The sequence below is a fragment of the Erythrolamprus reginae genome, chromosome 2, assembly GCF_031021105.1.
Source record: "Erythrolamprus reginae isolate rEryReg1 chromosome 2, rEryReg1.hap1, whole genome shotgun sequence".
NCBI lineage: Eukaryota > Metazoa > Chordata > Lepidosauria > Squamata > Dipsadidae > Erythrolamprus > Erythrolamprus reginae.
The window spans coordinates 192535336-192550335 of NC_091951.1; positions in this window are offsets into that span (position 1 = coordinate 192535336).

The window sequence follows — 15000 nt, forward strand, 5'->3', positions numbered from 1 at the left end:
GGGTAACCTCGCTATAGTAAAACTGCTGGCTCCACTTGCTCACAGAACAGAATTTAATGCCTGTAAGTTCTGTAATAGGCTTTTCAATCAATAATTTGTAACGCTCTGCTTATTACGATAATATAGACATAGCAGGCTGTTATACAAACATCCAGACTCAATGGGATTTTGTTTCTAAGCATCGGTTACGGTGAAGAAAAAAGACAAGGAATGGTGATCGTAACCATGGCCTTGGCACTTACAAATTTCAGTTGTCATACACACGCACATGCACACACACACAAAGACACACACACCAGATAGAGCTATGTTTTTAATGTGATATGGATATTTCCTTGACCTAGGTGGCTGCTTGGTGTTGCTTATTCCTTCCTTCCTTCCTTCCTTCCTTCCTTTAATCAATCAATCTTGCTTTCAAGTCTGTGGGCAGAAAAATGCAGAATAAGGCACCCTCCTAAACCTGTATTAATTTTCTAAAGAAGTTGGATACCAGGTTGGCCATCATTTCTAAACGATGGCCAGGGATGATGGAAGCTATAATTCTCAAATATATCTGTAAAGATTATGAGGTTTAAGCATAAAAAACAGCTCCATGGGAACAGATCTAAATGTGTAAGTAATGCACAGGCTCGGTTTTTAAGAAAATATAGAGTGGCGTGGTGAAATGAGGGGAACCACCCTGAACGTAGGCAAGAGAGCATTGTCATGTGACTTGGGGACAACAAAATGGCCGTCTAGAGAGTTGGTGTCAGTTGTGGAATTGGGTTGCTGCTACCAGGACGCCAATTACCGTGACAGGTGTGTTTGTGTGTGTGTGTGTGTGTGTGTGTGTAAAATATTAATTGTTATTAGTATTTGGTTTTAATTAGTTAGAACATTAATTAGTTCTAACTCATTAATTAATTAGTTAATTTAATTGGAACTAATTAGTTTTAATTATTAGTAAATTATTAGTCCTCACTGAAATCTCAGAGGGGAAGCAGGTTGCTCACAAAACATATATGTATGGCTCAGAAGTGGAATCCTCCCATTTCGGACCAGTTCTAAAGAACCAGTAGTTATCTACTGGTTAATATCTCCGGGACCGCCTTCTGCCACACGAATCCCAGCAATCGATTAGGTCCCACAGAGTTGGCCTTCTCCGGGTCCCGTCGACTAAACAATGTCATTTGGCGGGTCCCAGGGGAAGAGCCTTATCTGTGGTGGCCCCGACCCTCTGGAACCAGATCCCCCCTGAGATTAGAACGGCCCCCACCCTCCTTGCCTTTCGTAAACTCCTTAAAACCCACCTCTGCCGTCAGGCATGGGGGAATTGAGACATCTCCCCCGGGCCTATACAATTCATGTATGGTATGTTTGTGTGTATGTCTGCTTTAATAATGGTTTTTTTAAAATGTTTTTAAATTATTAGATTTGTCTTGAATTGTTTTATTGTTGTTGTGAGCCTCCCTGAGTCTATGGAGAGGGCGGCATATAAATCTAATTAATAGGTAGATAGATAGATAGATAGATAGATAGATAGATAGATAGATAGATAGATAGATAGATAGATAGATAGATAGATAGACAGACAGACAGACAGACAGATAGACAGAACGACAGATAGATAGATAGATAGATAGATAGATAGATAGATAGATAGATAGATAGATAGATAGATAGATAGATAGATAGATAGATATTTGGCGGCCTGAGTCGCTGAAACCAGCACGGACCCAGGCGTGCTACGTGCCTTAGCTGGTCCTCTCGGGGGGGCGCCATAGGCAGCGCCATCTTGTTTTTGCTTCGACACATGTGGAGGAGTTTGTTTTAGCACTGTGCATGGGTGTGCAATGTGCACAAAGTGCGTCCCTGAACAAACCGGCAGTGAAGAAAACTAGAACCCATTCCTGGTATGTATATGTTGGGAGGAGAGGGTTCGTTGTATCTTAGTGGGGTGGGGGAGGAATGAGCAAAAAATGCAAAAAGTATTTATGAGGTTCCCAGTGTCTTTTTTGAGACACCTTGAAAGGCTGTGGCTAAGACAGTATATTTTTTCGGCTTATTTGCATATCTAATAAGGCTATGCAGCAGTTGGAATTGGAAAGGAAAATGGAGGTTCGGTCTACATACGAAGGATCTGCCTATATCTCCTCAAACCAAAAGTGTCCTTCCTAGGATCAAACTGCAAAAAGCAGGTGCTTGATCCCAGGTAAAGATGCAGTCAGGGATGGGCTATTGGGGACGGGGGGGACGCAGTGGGGTAGCGAAAATGGAGCTCCATCCCAGAGCACCCAATTTGCCCTGAAAGATGTTGAAAGAAAATGCAGGGTGTCCTGCATAAGCCACGCCCACAGTTGTTCTGTCGGGCTCTCTGGTAGACTCCTCCCAAAAATTCACAGGTACAAATTTCAGACACACACACGTTTGAAAATTCAAAACAATGTTCTTTATAATGAAAATTCACTTAAACCAAGCCCTCTTTTGGTATAGCAAAGAGCACTCATCTCCAAACAAACTGGTAATTTGTTCAAGTCCCTTATCAGTTCTGTGATACTTAGCTTGCAGCTGTGAGGCAATTCACAGTCCTTCTTCTTTCACAAAGTGAAACACACTTTGCTCTGGTTTAGTTTCAAAGCGGGGAAAAATCAGCACACAAAAGGTCAAAGTCAGTAAAGCAGGCACGAAACACAACGATCAGATAATCCTCCACAATGGCCAAACCCACAGGCTGCTCTTTATAGCAGCCTCACTAATTACCACAGCCCCACCCAACCACAGGTGGCCTCATTTTCTTTGATAATAATCTCTCAGTTGTTGTTGCCTATGCATCGCTCTCCACATGCGTGGCTGTATCATTAACTCTTGTTCTGAATCCAAGGAGGAGCTAGATAATTGATCTCCTTCTGAGCTCTCTGCCACACTCTCCTCCTCCCTGTCACTCATGTCTTCTTGGTCAGAGGAGCCTTCATCAGCAGATTCCACCGGAGGCGAAACAGGCCTGCAGCATGTGGATGTCTCCCCCACATCCACAGTCCTTGGGGTAGGAGCTGGGCCAGAGCTAACCACAACAACAGTGTGGTAGTAAAAATTTTGGTAGCTCTTTCACTGGATGCAGCTGTTCCAAAGCAACGGGGGACAGATGTTAGTGAAGCAGCCACCCCAACACACAGAAAGCTACCTTTTCCTTTCAAATCTACAGTGCCGCCTAGCCCTAACTAAACTAAATATTCATCTCTTTCCTTTTAAAAATGGCTTTGGCCTTGTTTTCAGGGATGGGTGGGTGGGGGCGAGGGTGGGAAAGGAACAAAAGGGGAAGTACAGATAAGCAATCAGGAGATAGAGGCTGAGTCAGTTGGCAGCTTATCTCACAAGCAGCAATTCAGCCCAGGTGGCAAGAACCTATGGAGAAGCATCTCAGAACAATCAAAGACTCTGCCTTCATCCACTGCCCTCAAAGGAAGATGGGAATTTTTTAACAGTTTCCAGATTTTTTTCCACTTACCTCAGACTAGCATTAAAGATTTCTGATTCAAATCTGATTACACGTACAGTGATACCTCTACCTAAGAACGCATCTACTTACGAACCTTTCTAGATAAGAACCGGGTGTTCAAGATTTTTTTGCCTCTTCTCAAGAACCATTTTCTACTTACAAACCTGAGCCTCTCTAGGAATCTCCTGGGAGGAAACAGGGCCAGAAAAGGCGGGGAGAAGCTCCTGTGGGGCCTCTCTAGGAATCTCCTGGGAGGAAACAGGGCCGGAAAAGATGGGGAGAAGCCTCCGTGGGGACTCTCTAGGAATCTCCTGGGAGGAAACAGGTCCTCCACCCTCTCTGTGGTTTCCCCAATGGCACACATCATTTGCTTTTACATTGATTCCTATGGGAAAAATTGTTTCTTCTTACAAACTTTTCTACTTAAGAACCTGGTCATGGAACGAATTAAGTTTGTAAGTAGAGGTACCACTGTAGTTCTCAAATCATCACCATTTATTCAGCAACCCAGTGCCTCCTTCAGCCTCTGAGGCACTCAATGCTCCACATAATGACTGCAATGGGGAGATCCAGGATCACAGGGTGCCTTGCTTAACGGCAGTAACAACTTTATGATTCTAATTCTGAGCTCAGTTGTGGTTGTAAGTCAAGGACTGGAATCCAGTTTTCATGTATTATTTTGTTCAACTACAGCAGTATTCCCCAACCAACAGATGTCAGTGTTTATGAGTTGCTGGTTGCATCTATGGTATATAGTTTATTTTATTTATTTTGTCCAATGCACAATAATACACAATGTAGGTTATAAAGGTTATACTCAAGTAAAATGTATTAGAGAAAGGATAGAAGTGAAAATTTAGGAATAGAATATATCAATTAGAGAATAGGATATTATGAGAGTAGTATAAGAAGAATATAATAGAAGAATAGGAGATATGATATAGGAGATATAGGAGAGACAATAGGACAGAAGATGGGAGGCACAATAATGCACTTATGCACACCCCTTACTTAGGAATCTGGAGAGGTCAACTGTGGATAGTCTGAGGGTAAAATATTGGGGGTTAGGGGAAGATACTACGGAGTCTGGTAATGAGTTCCATGCTTTGACAACTCGATTACTTAAGTCGTATTTTTTACAGTCCAATTTGGAGCGGTTAATATTAAGCTTATATCTGTTGTGTGCTTCTTGTGTTGTTGTGGTTGAAGCTGAAGTAGTCGTTGACAGGCAGGACGTTGCAGCATATGATCTTGTGGGCAATACTTAGATCCTGTTTAAGGCATTGTAGTTGTAAGCTTTCTAGACCCAGGATAGTGAGTCTAGTTTCGTAGGGAATTCTGTTTCGGGTGGAGGAGTGAAAGGCTCTTCTAGTGAAGTCTATGCCTTTTCTCTGTATTAAGGTTTTCTCGTCTTCATCCTAAGTTAAGCAGAAAAGCACATGTGGACTGTGCACTGTTTTTTTCAGTAGAGCTATAAAGAGAATTTTTAACAGGACTAGCTGTAGTGTTTGCTGTGTTAATTTTGCCTGCTGGGTTTTATCAACCATTTCCTCCTTTATGTCCCACCCACTTTTGCAGTTGGGTCTCAGTACAAATTATGAAGATGAAAACATGTTGTAATGTAACCAGTGGCTGGATGGGCCACCAAATATATAGGATGGGGTTTGTTGAGACCTAATGAAACAGATTTTGCCATTAGCTTTTCCTCCACTCCAGATATGTTTTTGAGTGCAGTTTTAGAAACATTTCACAAGATTTTTTACTGCAAATGGCTGCACACCCCATTCCAGGGTATTAAATAAACAAAACCTTTGTTAGACCAATTCTGGAACACAGCTCACCTGTCTGGAACCCTCATTGCATATCAAACATTAATACAATCGAGAGAGTCCAAAAATATTTCACAAGAAGAATCTTTCACTCCTCCGCTTGCAACAAAATACCTTATTCCACCAGACTTGAAATACTGGGATTAGACAATTTACAACTACGTCGCCTCCGATCTGATCTAAATGTAGTTCATAAAATTATATACCAAAATGTCCTTCCTTGTTAATGACTACTTCAACTGCAACAATATACGAATAGATTCAAACTAAATGTAAACCACTCTAAACTCAATTGCAGAAAATACGACTGCAGCAATAGAGTCATCAATGCCTGGAATCTGACTCTGTGGTTTCTTCCCCAAACCCCTAAAACTTTAACCTTAAACTGTCATAAAATCATATAAAAAAATGTCTTTCCTGTTAATGACTACTTTACCTTCAACTGCAGCAATACACAAGCACGTAATAGATTCAAAGTAAATGTAAACCGCTCTAAATTTGACTGCAGAAAATACAACTTCAGCAATAGAGTGATCAATGCCGGGAATGCACTTGACTCTGTGATTTCTTCCCCAAACCCCAAAAACTTTAACCATAGACTGTCTACAATTGACCTCTTCCCATTTCTAAAAGATCTGTAAGGGGCATGTGTAAGCTTACCACTGTGCCTACCATATCTGTCATACTGTTTATTATCCTCTTTTATTGTTACTTTTTATTTATGTTTATACAAACTACTCCTATCCTAAACATTTTAATAAATAAATAAGTAATTAAGTAAATAAATATAAAATAAAATAAATTATATAAAAACTCAGATTAGTGTTCCTTCTAAAGACTTAAACCACTGGAGCTTTAATACGTCTCCCTAAATTGGTGTAATTAAATTAACAGAGGCTTGCAAGGAGCAATCCTTCATGATCCAAGCCCCCCACTCTGTTTGCCCCTTTCTTCTGCCTCTCCACCACCACCACCACCCACTCCCTGTGGCTTCAGGCGCAATTCAGAGCCAGGCACTGTGGTAGATCCAAAGGTTAGGAGTGAACACATAGCAGTTGACAGATACCATTTATCTTGGCTCGAGCAAGGACGCCAGAGAGTGCTTTAATGCGATCGCCTCAATGAGGCCAGAAGAAATGGTACAACAAGGCACATCTGTCAAGGCTTGACAAGAGCAGACCAAGAACAAGCCTTGGTGGGACATGGAACCAGGGCAGGGGGAAGACAGAGGGGAGTTCTGTTGTGGATACCCTAGAGAAAGAACAGAAGTAAGGCTGATATCTGCTTTCTTGATCGTCCAAGCCCCCCACCCAGCCAAAGAAGTAAATAAGGTGAAGAAGCCTTGCAGTTTTAAATGCAGGCCTGCAGCAAAGACTTCCAGACTGGGGCATAGTTCCCTCTAAGCTGAGCAGTGAGCAATCGCTCACTTAAAAATCATCATCAACTCAGAGTTTTCCAAACCTGCCCAGAAGCTGAGAGGGAAAGAGTGAGAGGGAAGGAGAGAGAGAGGAAGAGAGGAAGAGAGAGAAACAGATAGAAAAAAGAGAGGAAGGAAAAGAGAAAGAAAAAGAATGGGAGTAAGGAAGAGAGAAAGAAAATCAAAATCTAGTTGGAAACTAGCTCAACTATTTAAGTGGCATTTTGATATTGATAGTTGCCCTATTATGAGCTCACTGTTATAGACACACAGTACAGTATTTTATTTTGAAATTCTCTGAGGCAAAACAGGGTGGGTTTTTTATTTGTTTGTTTGTTTGTTTGTTTGTTTATTAATTATTTCTGTGCCGCCCAGTCCCAAAGGGACTGCCACTCAGACACTATACTTTTCCGCCCACCCACCCCAAAAATTAGAGGGAACACTGGACTGGGGACTGCCCACCAAGGGAGGGACATCAATGCAAGACAGGGTAGCCACATCAATCAAAATAGAGGGTCTGAGATGGTACACCAGAAACCCGGGACCATAGGTCAGGGAAAGTAGATGGTACACTCCTCCAGGAACAGGAAGAGAGATCGAAGGATTTTCAACATGGGCTGAAGTGATTGAAATCAAAAGGTACTCTAGGTTACATTGAATTATTTCTCCCCCAGAAACACTGACTCTATAAAATCTTGATAGAACCTTATGCAATGTTCCAAGGAGGTGGAGGCAGAGGTAAAGTATTAGGAATACTGTGTTCAGTTCTGGAGACCTCACACATACAAAAGTGTTGTGGTTAGCTCTGGCCCTGCTCCTGCCCCAAGGACTGTGGATGTGGGGGAGACATCCACATGCTGCAGGCCTGTTTTGACCCCTGGTGGAATCTTCTGATAAAGGCTCCTCTGACCAAGAAGATATGAGTGACAGGGAGGAGGAGAGTGTGGCAGACAGCTCAGAAGGAGATCAATTATCTAGCTCCTCCTTGGATTCAGAACAAGAGTTAATGATACAGCCACGCATGTGGAGAGCGATGCATAGGCAACAACAACTGAGAGATTATTATCAAAAGCCACCTGTGGTTGGGTGGGGCTGTGGTAATTAGTGAGGCTGCTATAAATAGCAGCCTGTGGGTTTGGCCATTGTGGAGGATTATCTGATCATTGTGTTTCGTGACTGCTTTACCGACTTCGACTTTTTGTGTGCTGATTTTTCCCCACTTTGAAACTAAACCAGAGCAAAGTGTGTTTCACTTTGTGAAAGAAGGACTGTGAATTGCCTCACAGCTGCAAGCTAAGTATCACAGAACTGATAAGGGACTAGTACAAATTACCAGTTTGTTTGGAGACGAGTGCTCTTGGCTATACCAAAAGAGGGCTTGGTTTAAGTGAATTTTCATTATAAAGAACATTGTTTTGAATTTTCAAACATGTGTGTGTCTGAAATTTGTACCTGTGAATTTTTGGGAGGATTCTACCAGAGAGCCCGACAGAACACAAAAGGATATTGATAAAATTGAATGGGTCCAAAGATGGGCTACAAAAATGGTGGAAGGTCTTAAGCATAAAACTTATCAGGAAAGACTTCATGAATTCAGTCTGTATAGTCTGGAGGACAGAAAGGGAAAGAGGGGACATGATCGAAACATTTAAATATGTTAAAGGGTTAAATAAGGTTCAGGAGGGAAGTGTTTTTAACAGGAAAGTGAACACAAGAACAAGGGGACACAATCTGAAGTTAGTTGGGGGAAAGATCAGAAGCAACATGAGAAAATATTATTTTACTGAAAGAGTAGTAGATGCTTGGAACAAACTTCCAGCAGACGTGGTTGGTAAATCCACAGTAACCGAATTTAAACATTCCTGGGATAAGCATATATCCATCCTAAGATAAAATACAGGAAGTAGTAGAAGGGCAGACTAGATGGACCATGAGGTCTTTTTCTGCTGCCAATCTTCTATGTAACTGAAAATACCCAATTTTGAAAAGAGCAAACCTAACACAGCAGAAAAACTCCCAAAGGCATACGACTAGTCCAAAGAGCATAGTTCAGTAGGGCTAATCATCTTGTTGGCATGCTAATCTTCTGAGAGCACGGAAGGTTTTTAAATTACTTTTCATGGGGGGCATTTATCATACTAGCATGGTACAGATCATGGACATCAGCGTAAAGGGAACACCGTGCCCCAAGCCGAGAATCCATGTTGTGATAAAGCAATACCATGATAAGAGCTTGTTTACATGGGGATATTGTTGTGCAATGAATTCCTCATAATTCATTTTGGTTTTCAACCACTCTAGCAGGCTTATCAATCCTGACTTGCCATTTCAGTGCCTGGTGATCAGCTAATGCGTCCTTCGTACATCAGCGGCTTGTGTCAAAATACCCCCGTGTGTACATCCCATCAAAGATCAGGAAACATGAAGGAAAAGAAAGATATTTCATTAGCTCTCACTCTATGATCCCGGAAGCTCCATGCAGGCATCGAATCTTTGTAGAATTCACTGAATAGTTACATTAGCAATCCATGCAAGCTGTCTAAATATCTAGGTACAAAGTGTATATACACACATCCCACACACCAGCCAGGTTTATATTGGTATCCCCTGAAATCAGGACACATTCTCCTGCTGGTTGAAATGTGCATCCTAAGATAAGACCTTCGGAGGTTGAAACAGGAGCGTCTCCAGGGGCCGAGGGCTAGGAATTCAGGTGTTTGTCATACATCTCAAAAGCTACCTGGAAAACTTGCAATTTGGAGGTGACAGGCTTGGGAAGATCTGTTAAGCCTTTCTGCAAACAAGCACAAATGCCGTTCTTTCCCCTCCCTTGAAAACCATATTTTGTTCCTACCTCAGCAAATATGTCTGAAACTCTTGGTTAGATGGATGGGGATGTAAGAAAAAAATAATAATAATGGGCCCGTTCTGTTCTCAGTTCTACACAGCCTCTTGGGACTGGTAAAGAGATGGGGAAGTCGGAGAGCATGTTGCGGGTATTTCTCAAATAAATAGCTTTGGTAAGTGTGTGGGAGGTGGGAGTGCTAATTTAAAAAATGGATGTTATGTCACAAAATGCCCTTTCAACGACAGCAAAAATATATACTGTAACCTACTCTCTGTCTCTTTGACGTTTGTTTCTGGGCAAGGAGACCCATTTTTAAATGGAGCATGGAACTGCTGCAGTCAATTACCATTTTCTGTTTCCAATCCTGCCTTAAGACGTACCTAGGTCCAGATGTAAATAATGATGATGCTAAAGACTGGTGCTTTGCTTCAGAAAAAATACAGGTTTCCTGGGATGTTTTTGAAAATTTTTTTTAAAAGACTCTAAAATAATTCAAATATTGCCTGGAGCCTGCTAGGCAACAAGAAAGGTGACTGATATGACCTATTCATTTCTGTTTTTTTCAGAGATTTATTGGAGTCCTGAGTTACAACCAAACATTTAATCTGGCTATAAGATATGATTTACACAGCAACAAAAATAAACATTAATAAATGTTGAAATGGACTGTCCCACTTCAGGATGCTTCAGAAAAACAGGTTCCAGAAAAAAACAAGCATAATTTGCACATCAAAGAGAAATATTTTCTCCAAGTCTGTCTTTTTTCTACTTGCGGGTTGTTTAGCTTTTTTTCTGGCAACGCACAAAACCATTTAAGCATTTCTTCCTATCCAATATTGTGGTTTATTCTACTTTTTGTTTTTCTAATGAGTAAATCATGTCTAAGCATTGTTTCTTAATCATTCTTCTGAACAGAATTAGGATGGGTGGCAGTATCTAGCTGGGGTATAACAAGATTTGAAAAGAACTATTGTATACAGAGTCAGTCCTTTTAGTGATGGGAAGGAATACCACCAGGAAATCTCAGCCTTGTAGTAGACTAAGCTAGAAAGTTAAAAAATATCCCAAGAAGGAGCCTGTCGACAGTGGTGTCCCTCAAGACAATGTTCTAGGACCAACACTCTTCATACTCTACATAAATGAACTTTGCGATCATATTATAAACAGCTGCATTTTCTTTGCTGATGATGTTAAACTATTTAGCCGCCCCGAGTCTTCAGAGAAGGGCGGCATACAAATCTAAATAATAATAATAATAATAATAATAATAATAATAATAATAATAATAATAATTTAACACCACCAACAATTCTGCTACCCTTCAAAAAGACCTTGATCATGCAACAGAATGGTCAAACAACTGGCAACTTCAAATCTCAAACAACAAATGCCCTGTTTTACACATTGGCAAAAAGAATGAGAATCAAAATACAAACTTGGAGGAAACGAACCCTTACTCTGTCAAAGACCTCGGAGTACTTATATCCAACAACCTAAGTGCTGGAGCCCACTGTAATAACATTGCCAAAAATGCACTAAGAGTTGTTAATCTAATTTTGTGTAGCTTCTTCTCTGGCAATATTACACTGCTTACCAGAGCTTACAAAACATTTGTTAGACCAGTTCTGGAATACAGCTCACCTGTCTGGAACCTACACTGCATATGAGACATTAATACAATCGAGAGAGTCCAGAAATATTTCACAAGAAGGGTCCTTCGCTCCTCCACTTACCACAAAATACCTTATTCCACCAGACCTGAAATACTGAGATTAGACAATTTACAACATCGCCTCTAATCTGATCTAGGTGTAGTCATAAAATCATAAGAAAATGTCGTTCCTGTTAATGACTACTTTACCTTCAACCGCAGCAATACACGAGCACGTAATAGATTCAAACTAAATGTAAACTGCTCTAAATTCGACTGCAGAAAATACAACTTCAGCAATAGAGTGATCAATGCTGGGAATGCACTACTTGACTCTGTGATTTCTTCCCCAAACCCCAAAAACTTTAACCATAGACTGTCTACAATTGACCTCTCCCCATTTCTAAAAGGTCTGTAAGGGGCATGTGTAAGCTTACCACTGTGCCTACCATCCCTGTCCTACTGTCCTATTGTCCTCTTTTATCGTTACTTTTTTACTTATGTTAGGTTGATACAAACTACAGTGCTTCCTCTTCTTAAGAATTTAATTTGTTCCGTGACCAGGTTCTTAAGTAGAAAAGTTTGTAAGAAGAAGCAATTTTTCCCATAGGAATCAATGTAAAAGCAAATAATGCATGCAAACCCATTAGGAAAGAAATAAAAGCTTGGAATTTGGGTGGGAGGAGGAGGAGGAAGAAGAGGAGGATGACAGTGGCTGCCCAGAGCGAAGGGAGCGTTTCTTTTCTCTGGGCACTGGCAGAGGTTTATTCCCTCTCCAAGCGCCCAGAGAAAGGAAAATGCTTTGTTCGCTCTGGACTGTCAAAGCCTCCTTAAGCACCACTGAAAGGTTCTTCTGGCAGCCCAGAAAAGCCTGAGATGGTCGGGATTATGGCAGGAAATTGACCGGGCCGTTCTCAAATTCGTGCCGCTCTCAAATTTCCTGGGAAATTTTTCCGGGCTTGAGTTCTTAATGGTTCTTAAGAAGAGCCAAAAAAATCTTGAAAACCCGGTTCTTATCTAGAAAAGTTCTTAAGTAGAGGCGTTCTTAAGTAGAGGTACCACTGTACTACTATCCTATACATGTTTGACAAACAAACAAATAAGACAATATTTCTGTATTACAATGGGTAAGGAGCTGATATGAACGCAAAGGCCTTTTGATATTTACTGAAGATAATACCTTTTTTAAGTGTTCGACTTGTAATATTTTTAAAAATATTTTATTGATTTTTACCAATAACAATAAAACATACACACAACATATAACAATGTGCCTTAGAACACTGAAGATAATACATTTCAGCTATTAGCAGTGCCTGTGCAAGCTACATTTTATTTCAATATATCATTTCTTAGAAGAAAATGGAATGTTTAGAGGAGAAGTCAAAGCCCAAAGAAAAAAATAAAAACACTGAAAGTCATGAGGACAGGACAAGGAGATCAGCCAAGTATCCATGTAGATAGTTGTCAACACACACACATCCTTTTAATGACCGTTCAAAGTTACAACAGCACTGAAAAAAGTGACTTATGATTCACAACTCCACCTCATCAGCATCCCCACAGTCATGTGATCAAAAGTTGGTTGCTTGGCAACCAGCATATATTTACAATAATTGTAGCATCCTTGGGTCATGAGTGAGCTTGCTGGCTGGACTCCGGCAAACAAAGTCAACCGGAGAAGCTAGGTTTGCTTAACCATCATGTGGTTTACTTAAGAACTAGAGTGATTTGGTTAACAAATGTGACAAAATGAAAAAGGTTGTAAAATCAGATACCACTCCTTTAAGAACTGCAGTACTTAGCAATGAAAATTCTGTTACCAATTGTGGTCATAAATCAAGGATTATCCTGTGTTGTTTTTGGGCCTGGGCCAGCCGTTGCTCCCACAGATGGGAGAGATGCGGCACAAAGTGAATGTGAAAGCCTGGCTGACAGCCAGGAAGATGTGGCAGACAGCCAGGAAGATGTGGCAGACAGCCAGGAAGATGTGGCAGACAGCCAGGAAGATGTGGCAGACAGCCAGGAAGATGTGGCAGACAGCCAGGAGGACGAGGCCACTGGGACGCAGGATTCAGCAGACAGCCCAGGGGATTTGGCCTGCAGTCCCTCAGACAGTCTTTCCTCCCTGAGTTCTTCTGCAGATCAATATATTGATCTGCGTAGCTGAAGAGCTATGCAAAGAAGGGATCACTTTAAGGAGTATTACAAATCATTATAGGAGCACCTGGGCTGTGTGTGGTTCTTATACTGAGGGCTGGGTGTGGTTCCCTTAATGAGGGCTAAAGGGATAAAAGGGGAACAAAGGCCAAGACAAACTGTGGCTGTTTATCTGTGGTGTTTTGTGGTTCCTGCTTCGAAGTTTCTGTGCCGTTGGAGTTTTCAACCCAGCTTTTTCAGACAAGTAGGAGGTGAAAACTCTGGGACTTACTGTTTGCTTCAAAGATTCAAAAGTACTCCTGAAATGTCATTGCTCATTCCAGGTTGTCTCTGTTTGTTTTTCCCTGTGTTTTTGTATACGGCTGAAGTAAGCCTTGCACTCTTTTTGGACACTAAAAACTGTTTTTGAGTAAGCCATTTTTGTTTATCTAATACAAATTTGCTGATTAGCAGAGCATGTGTGTGTTTGATTTCTTTTCCTTGGACTATTACGCATTGCCGAGCCAGTCAGGCAGAACATCCTGTATAAAGGCTAAATAAATAATTAAAACTAAATGTATTAAATGTAATAGGGTACTTCCAACCTATTTATTGTATTACTGAGAAAGAAAACAAAACAAAAGGCACACAAAAACCTACGTTTCCTACATACTAAAAAAAAAAGCTACTTTCATTTATATTGTCATGACATTCTCTAAAATTAATTAACATTTAAATTGGTTTTCTTACAATGGAACCTTAAACATATATGCATTGCTTGTACAGCCCAAAGTTCTAAATAATCCTGAAAGTGGACAACACAACCCTCAATCTAACATGCCCAAAGAAGTTCTTCAGATTTTATTACTATCAAAGAATAAGTATCCTTCTCACCCATTTCTGCCATCAGAAAAAAGGAATAGCATCCATTCATGCTGTTCTCCAAGGTGTTGGTATGAAATTCAAAAGACCATAGCACAGATGAAAACCAGTGAATCTTCCCAGAACTTTTGACATACAGTATTCCTTGCATTTGGAACCTACCAATGGACACAGGGCTTTTTGGTGATGGGGCTGGCTGAAAGAATTATCCTAGAAGTGATTGACATTTGATGTGCAGCAGTGATTTGCTGAAATGCATTGTTTACTCCTATTACTGTAATTTGTTTTTCAATGATGGACCAAGGAACAGCAGCCAAATGTTTTGCAATTATTATTTGTAATACAATTTTCCAGAACTTTACATTCCTTCTTTCTTTCTTTCATTCTTTCTTTCTTTCCGTTCTTTCCTTTTCCTTCCTTCCTTCCTTTCTTTCTTCTTCCTTTTTCTTTCTATCTTTCTTTTTTCTTTTCCTTCCTTCCCTCCCTCCCTCCCTTTCTCATTCCCTTTCCTTTCTTCATTCTCATTTGTTTTGAAACCACAGAATATACGATATTGCTGATAATGGTGTATATACATCTATCCCATTTATTGTAAACATCTTCGGTTCAGCAAGTCTTCCCAAAGAAAATGAAAGTAAAATTGCTGTATTCCCAAAGGGGGCACACAACCACAAGTCACTCCTTTTGGGCATAAAGCAATTTGTGTACCATTACTGCATTTTAATAGATCTCCTACAATTAACACCCACCCACCATTTC